Source organism: Canis lupus, chromosome 16, assembly GCF_003254725.2.
Source record: "Canis lupus dingo isolate Sandy chromosome 16, ASM325472v2, whole genome shotgun sequence".
In the NCBI taxonomy this organism is placed as follows: Eukaryota; Metazoa; Chordata; class Mammalia; order Carnivora; family Canidae; genus Canis; species Canis lupus.
In genome coordinates, this window is record NC_064258.1 from 23,518,585 (window position 1) to 23,526,715 (window position 8,131).

Below are 8,131 nucleotides of genomic sequence, written 5' to 3' on the forward strand. Positions count from 1 at the left end.
GGCCACGTGACTCAAACTTGTGCCCCTCAGGAACAAGTTGTTCACGTTCTTGCCTTGCTCTCAATCTAGATCCCAAACCCTTTCTACTCAGCCCACCTCCAATTTCATTTCTGGCTTGTTCCAATTTTCGGGAGACCTGAGTTCTCAGCTACTCCCCAACAGAGCCTCACGCTCATCCCTTGGACCTCTACAGTACAGGCACCAATCCTGGGCACCAAGCCACCTTTGTCTCCTGGAATCCATTCTCTTCTGGCCAGCCCGGGTAGCAACCCAATGTGATAGGAACCCTACACTGGCACCAGCTCACATATCACCCAACCCCAGGTCTGTTCCAGGCCCCAAGAGGGAAAACCAGAAAGTAACATTTTAAATGAGTTCAGCACAGTCTGCCTTAAATTTAGATATTTTTTTCTTTTTAGATATTTTTATGTCTACCATGGCCCCCTCTAAGGGTGGGGGTGGGATGGACAAGAGGAGAGGAAAGGAAAAGAATGAGAAGACACAGATAAGAAGGAAAGAGGAGAATGGGGTGCCTGGGTGGCTCAGTCAGTTAAGTGTCTGACTCTTGATTTCAGGTCATGATCTCAGGGTTATGAGATGAGCTCTACATCGGGCTCCACACTCAGCGGGGGAGTAGGCTTGAAGAATCTCTTCCTCTCTCTCTGCCTGTCCTCCTGCTCATGGACTCAGAGTTATCCTTCCTCTCTCTCTCTCTTTTTCTCTCTCTCCCCCCACCCCCTTCAAATAAATAATCTTTAAAGAAGGAAAAAGGAGAAAAGCACCGCTATCCATAGCACCTACTACCTCTGGTAGCTTGGTTCTTTCCCTTTACGGCTCCTTTAATTCTTGCTACGGTCTATAAGGTATTACTACCCCCACTATGCACACAAAGAAACTAAGCCCTTACAGATGTTCAATGATGGGACCAGGAGCCAGTGGTGGAGCTGGGATTCAAGCCCCAGGACTGCCCAGCTCCAATGCTTTCCTCTCCACTTTGAAGTTGTCTTCTACAACTTGCCATTCTTGTAGTGTCCAGCAGAGTGCCTTTATCTAAGGGGTGAATAATAAATATGTGTTGAATGAATGCATGAATGGTTGATTTCAGCCTTCACACCTAAGTATTCTGCAACCCAAACACTTGATTTTATTCATATATTCTGCTTATAACATGCCTGCAAAGTGCCTTGATAAGAAGTCAAATGTTGTACAGAAATAAGTTGTACTATGCTGTATTGTATTTTGAGCTACTAGAAAAAGCTACACATAAAAATCTATAAATAAAAAATGCTGAAGCAGACTTCCTGATAAAAATTCATTTGTCATCTTGCTCCATCGTGTCCAGAAATGGATATAAATACAACAATCTAAGGAAAATCAAAGTTTTCATATTTTGTTAACCCTTGGAACACTTAAGATTTTTCCAGACTGCCAAGGCAGTGAGTACTCATGCCAGAAAAGACAGCACAGAGGGTTTGTTTTTTTTTTTTTTTTTTTAGTTTTTCTTTAAATTCCAGATAACATACAGAATAATATTACTTTCAGGTGTACAACATAGTGACTCAACACTTTGATACAACACTCAGTGCTCATCATAACAAGTGCCCTCCTTAATCCCCATCACCTATTTTCCCCATCCCTCCACTCACCTCCTCTGGTGACCATCAGTGTGTTCTCTAGAGTTCAGAGTCCAGTTCTTGGTTTGCCTCTTTTGTTTCCTTTGCTCATTTATTTTGTTTCTTAAATTCCACATGAGTGAAATCATATAACATTTGTCTCTCTGACTTATTTCACTTAGCATAATACCCTTTAGATCCATCCATTCCATGTCGTAGCAAATGCAAATGGTAAGATTTCATTCTTTTTTTGGTTGAGTGATATTCCATTTTTATACACACACACACACACACACACACACACACAATCTTCTTTATCCGTTCATCAATCAATGGGACACTTGGGCTGTTTCCATAATTTGGCTGTTGTGAATAATGCTGCTATAAACATTGGGTTGCCTGTATCCCTTTGAATTTGTATTTTTGTAACCTTTGGATAAATACCTATAGCATGATTGCCGGGTCAAAGGGTAGCTCTATTTTTAACTGTTTGAGAAACTTCTACACTGTTTTCCAGAGTGGCTGCACCAGTTCGCATTCCCACCAATAGTGCAAGAGGGCTCCCCTTTCTCCGCATCCTTGAAGATGGCACAGAGGTTAAGAGCTGAAGTCCTAGAGCCAGACATGGCCAATGTGAACTCAAGGCCGAGGCACAGAACTTACAAACCGACCTGGGGCAAGTAACACCCTTCTAAACCTGAGTTTTCTCTTCTGTAAACTGCAGATACTAATAGTGTGTGCTTCCTTCCAACCTTCCTAGGTTGCGCTGATTAAATGAATGACTCATGGCCCACACTTAGCAGAGCAGCTGCTATGTGGGTAAGTGCCCCTAAGTGTTGGCCATTTTTATCACCTGAGAACTACAATGGAAGTGCGACAAGAAACCTGAAATGAATCACTTACCTTTGCAAATGTTACTACAAGCACTAAATTCACTGGATCATCATTTCCAGATTATTGTGGTACTAAAATGATCTGCCCTGAAAGCAATACCATCAATCATACCAAAATAATAACAATAACCCCCAACAGTGATATTTACCATGTGCCAGGGACTGTTCTAACCACTTCTCCAGAAAAGAGCATCACACACAGTTGCATAGATTGTGCCACACAAGAGTGCCCAGCAGGAGGTGAGTGGGGCAGAAGTCCAATCCTCTCTGTTTACCAGGGCATGTGCCCTGGCAGGGATGGTCCACCACAAAGGGGCACCTTGTGGGCCGGCAGCAGCTCTGTTTACATCTATTAACTGATGCATTAACTTTAACAAGTCTCTCAGAAATGAGAGACAGAAGTAGAAAGTCAGTTTGGAGGGTACCCAGAACGTAAGTCAAAGACCATCATTTCAATAATTGCATCAACAGAGTAGATAAGTAAACCCCAAAGTCACCAGTGAACAACACTTACTATTAAGCTGCACAGCCGTGTACCTCGTGGGAACATGAAAATAAGGCAAGCCCTCCTGTTGGGTATAACTAGACAGTTCCCATCTACCCCCTCCCTGCTTCTTGCTTCCCTCTTCTTCCATCAACTCAGATGTCCCTGAGTGTGATAATGAAACAAAGTATCATATTCGACCACCAGAAAACCAAATGCTATGTTTTGCATTATCTAAAAACAACAACAAAAATTATCCGCGTGGCAAGGTAATATTCCACTAAGTGATAGGTTCCAAACACTCCACTGCGCACTCTAGAACACAATTATCATTTCTGTCTCTCCAGGAGGCACCACCCCAGTGTAGGCTCCTAAAAATAACTCCCAGGTATAAAGACATTCATTTCCTGCCTCCTCAAGCATCTATAATTTTGGTCAATTCAGAAGTCTTGCCCAAACTAAAACCCCTCGTCCTGGATATAGCTCTATACCTATCATTGTGGCTTAGACTCAGCATCTGCCTGGGAAGGACAGACAGGGGGATGCCACACCTTCACAGGGTAGATGTGTGAGGATGAAAACAATACTCTTCCAGTTCTGAGAAGCATCAATTTATGTAGACAGATCTGTGTAACTTTTTGATATGCTCAGAATCCTAAGAATACTCTAAACATCTTTCACGTAATCAAAGAAAAATGATAATAAAAATTATCTATGACCTTTACACAAAACTTATTCCTCTCACATGGTTCCCTAAAGAGTCCAAATCTAGACCTTAGAAGAAAAACAGTGAAAACTAAATTGCCTTGTTTTAAAATCTGACTATGTGAAAATCAGAATTGGATGTCTGATCATTTTTTGAACTCAGAAGTGTTCTGCTGAGAGAAGACACCCCTTGATAAGAGTTCGGACCTACAATGCAATGCTTTGAACTCTTCTCTTACTGTTGTTAATTTTACTTTAAAGACTGATGGTACTTAGTTTGCCACCATGATTAAATTCCACAGAAAACCTGGAATATAATATTCCCTTATTCATTTGCAAACAATATGGCAATATTTTCATTATAATGTGTACTTACAGAACTGTCAGTATTTTTCCTACCAAATAGCAAATTACATTTGACAAAAACACCAACACACCTTTGGGTTGTTCAATAGTCTCAATGACTAACTTCATTCAAATTAGAATTCTGAAATAAGAGGCCCTTTCAAAAACTCACAGAAGAAAAATGCCTTTCAATGATGCATCTTGGAATGTAATGAAACATATTTCTTAAAGCTGGAATTTAACGTGGCCCTCTTTGAAAGAAAGACAGAAAAATAGACACCAGAAGCTCCTACTAACATGATAACATTCCTTGAGAAACAACTTGTATTATAGTTAGTGTTACGAGTACCTATTTAGGAAATAAAGCAATTCTAAACACATTAAAAGATAAAAAGTTTCACAAAAGACATACCTAAAAAAAACTTAAAAATACTATAACCAAGTCATATATTTGCTTTATTGAGAAAGTTTTTTAAAAATCATATATTTGAGGGCAGCCCAGGTGGCTCAGCGGTTTAGCACCGCCTTCAGCTCAGGGCGTGATCCTGCGGTCCGGGGATCAAGTCCCACATCGGGCTCCCTGCATGGAGCCTGCTTCTCCCTCTGCCTACGTCTCTGCCTCTGTGTGTGTGTCTCATGAATAAATAAATAAAATCTAAAAAAAACACACACAAAAAATCATATATTTGAATATGAGGATATGCAGAGTAAAAAGCACATACTTAAATCTCCTTTAAATCTTTAGCTATTCTAAAATGGTACCGAATCCACCATTTAAGATGGCTTTCATTTATTTTTAGGCCTTTGGTAATGCTTTCACACAGGGTTGCCCTGTAATAAAGTATTCCATGTCAAGAACCGAAGAAGTTTAATTCCTTTGCTACCTTAAAGGATAGAATAATGGCAATAACTGCCAGCCCAGAATGATACACTATGCAGAGGAGGCCCCTAGTGGTGAAGCTGCTGCTTGGACTTGGCTTTACACATTTTCTAAGACTGCTTTATCATGAGGGCAAAATCAATAGGTAATAAAGTGTACCTGAGCTTTGCTTTTTTAATAACCTCTATTAGTCCTAATATGTAGTAGGGCCATCATTTAGAATCTCAAGGTTCTTTCATCAGGAATATATATAAAGGATGTGACCTGAAGAATAACTTCATTACATTCTATATTTAAATCAACAAATATCTATTAAGCCCTTACACCCTGTTAGGCACTAGCTGGCCATGGACACAGGGAAAACAGGGGAGATAAGCACCCTCACAGAGCTTCCTGTTATTTCTTTCCAATGTAATCACGTTACGTTAAGGACAGAGCTAGGATGATATGACGACTGGGAAGTATAATTCACCATCATATGACCTTGTGATGGGTTCTTGCCAACAGGAAAAACCTGAAAATCTAAAGTATTGCCCACCCCTACCCTCAAAGTGTCAGCTCCTCACTTTCAGTATATATAGGGCAGCATCTGAGGTTCTTCAAAAAAATGAGTTTGGATAAATGAATGAATGGAAAATAAAATGGCACAGAAGGAATTTTAAATTGAAAAAAAAAATGTTGAGATATACCAGAGTTGAGGATTACTGAAAGTAAAGGAAGACAAAGACAAGAGACAACGTTTGCAAAGTCCTTACTGTGCTCCAAGCACTGGTATAAGTTCATTCTGCCTAACACTTCCATAAGGTGAGGAATATCATTGAAGAAATGATATTGAAAATTGAAATAGGAAACCATAGCTGGGAAAGGGTAAGGGACTTGCCCAAGGTTATACATTTAGTGAACAAGAAAGGCTGCTTGGAACCCAGGTCCCTGGGATGGCAAAGCAAAAGTTCACTTCATTGAAAACTGGTGAATCCCAAAGTTTGAGATTTTCCTTTGCATTAATACAGCTCACAGACATATGAGATTTGGAACACAAAGATGAACAAAGTTAAAGCATTTCAATGCTGTATAATTTACAGAACGTTTAGTATGGTCACTCAATGCAGAGGAATTATCAAATATTTATGGCCCATCTCTTACTTTGCAGGAACTGACATCCTCTGGGAAGGCTACACAGGATCCCATATCCCATTATGCACAACTGCACGTGTCGGAGTCACTGTTTATGACTAAGGCTTTTTCCTTTCCTTTATGCTTCTATTTCCAAGTTTGAAAGACTTTTCTCCTTCCCATTAGCAACTTGACAGCATTGCACACGGCTTATTAAAGCTCATAGCGCTAAATGATACTGCAACAGTTATGACTTTCCTGTATAAACAATGTTAACAAACCCCAAGAAATCCAGTAGAATTAAATTTAAATTTGTAGTAAAAAAAAAGATGTGAGAGAGCTGTCTTTAGCAGCTGGATCTCTCTAACGACATCTGGGTAAAAACTACTCCAAGGCTTGGAAATCAGACTAACAGGGGCGTTTGCGAATAAGCTCTCTCGTCTTCATGGGTGTCCCCCAGCCTCACTGTGGCAGCAGGCACAAGGCTGTGCGAGTCTCTTCCTCTGCCTCCGCTCTCTGCACATCGGTAGGAAGGTAACTTCAGCATCCCTGACGGCAGCGCAGGTGCAGGAAGTGCCCCGGAAACCACTTGGCCTTGGCTCGCACCGCCGTGCCCCTGCTGCCGCCCTTCACACCCTCGGCCCCAGACCTTGCCCTCCGAAGGCTTCCCCCCGCGGACCGCGCAGGGCACACGCTCGTGGCTCCGTGCGGGTCGCAGTGACCCTCGCACTCACGCCCGCGGCCGGGCTCCACGGCGGGCACCTGCCCCCGCCCCCGGCACGCCCCCTCCGGCCTCCCGGTTCTCTCCGTGGCCGCGGAAATCCTGCCCCGGGGCCGGCAGAGCGGTCGCGCGCGCACGTGGGAGGACACTTGTTCAGCGGGTGCCGGGGAGCCGGGCAACAGCCGAAGGCCCCCGGGGCGGCGGCCCCGCCGCGGTGACCCCCCCGCGCCCGCCCGCGCGCCCGCGCCCCGCACGTCCACGCGAAGGCGCCTCTCGCCCCCTCGCCCGGCCCCGCCGCCCCCCGCGGCGCCCCCGCAGGCCCGCGCCGCACGGTCTCCCCGCCGCACCCGCCACCCCCGGGCAGCGCCAGGCGGCGGCGCGGGGCTGCGCGCACCCGGGAGCCCACCGACGCCTCCGCGCGGCGCCCCGACTCACCCCGAGGCGCCCAGGGGCCGCCCGCCGCGCCCGCCGCAGCCGCCGCCGCCGAACTTTCCCTCCTGCGCGGCCGCCGCGGCCCCGGCTCCACCTCCCGCTCGGCAGCCGCGGAGCCTCCAGGGACCCGGGGGGCGGGCTGAGCCTCCGCCCGGCCCCCGCGCCCCGCCGCCGCCCCGCCGCCCCGCCGGCCCGCCCAGGGGGGCCGTCCCGAGCCCAGGCGTCCCCCGACAGGTGACCGACACCGAGGTCGCGAGAGGCCGGGGGAAGGGCCGGGCCGCCGTCCTGGACACGCGGGGGGGGGGGCTCCCTCCTTCCGGACGCGTTCCCCGGACGGCACCCCACACAGCCCCTCGGATTCCCTCGCCCCCCCCGCCTGGCCCTCCCCGCCTCGGGCCAGCTGAGGCACAAAACTTTGTAGACGGGACTTCGGAGAAGGAATCCTGTAGTTGGCCTGTGTCTGCGGCCCGGGTCAGTTATGACGTCTCCCCTGGAGAACCTTTACTCACAGCGAAGGCCAGAAACTGTGGCTCTGCGACCCCACCGCGTGGAGAAGTGACGTCTGTAGGGACCCCCTGTGGCCACTGAGTGGCCTGGGGGCGGGCGGGGGGCGGGGGACAAGGGTGGAAGTCGGCAGGCGGGCTGTTGAGTAATAAAAGCCCCTCACGCACGGCGCACCCTCTGCTCTGAGGGGAGAGAGTTGGGGGGCATTGCTTTCCCCAGTTATCAGGACGATGAAGGAGGCTCAGGAGGAATCAGTTGGAAGAGGTCGTCTCTCCCCTTACGGGTACGGGTACACCGTGCAGAGTCCCCATGGCTGAGCCATAGAAGAAACAGAGCCGGAAACCAGTGGCGGGATTCCTGGTGCAGTGCTCCTTCTACTACTACCTGACCAGCAGAATGCTCACAGCCCCCATGTGGAGGTTTCCAGGCACCAGACTCTGT

General features: G+C 46.9%; 1 protein-coding gene and 1 pseudogene across 17 annotated transcripts in view; one reads left to right on the top strand and one right to left on the bottom strand.

The window, feature by feature from the left end:
• The window catches only part of LOC112671687 (keratin, type I cytoskeletal 18-like), a 62,804-nt pseudogene extending 55,832 nt beyond the window's left edge, over window positions 1-6,972 (top strand).
• CSGALNACT1 (chondroitin sulfate N-acetylgalactosaminyltransferase 1) overlaps window positions 1-7,777 on the bottom strand; it is a 327,223-nt gene extending 319,446 nt beyond the window's left edge. For 9 of the 17 annotated variants that reach the window (XM_035700124.2, XM_049094811.1, XM_049094808.1 and 6 more), the window contains exons 1-2: window positions 1,647-3,077; window positions 908-1,050 (exon numbers count right to left, since the gene is read on the bottom strand). The gene's annotated coding sequence lies outside the window, so the exon portion shown is untranslated. Of the gene's footprint in view, window positions 1-907; window positions 1,051-1,646; window positions 3,078-7,189; window positions 7,330-7,695 lie in introns of those variants that run through there. The other 8 variants (XM_049094809.1, XM_049094797.1, XM_049094798.1 and 5 more) reach the window with 6 other exon arrangements.
• Window positions 7,778-8,131: the final 354 nt, after the last annotated feature.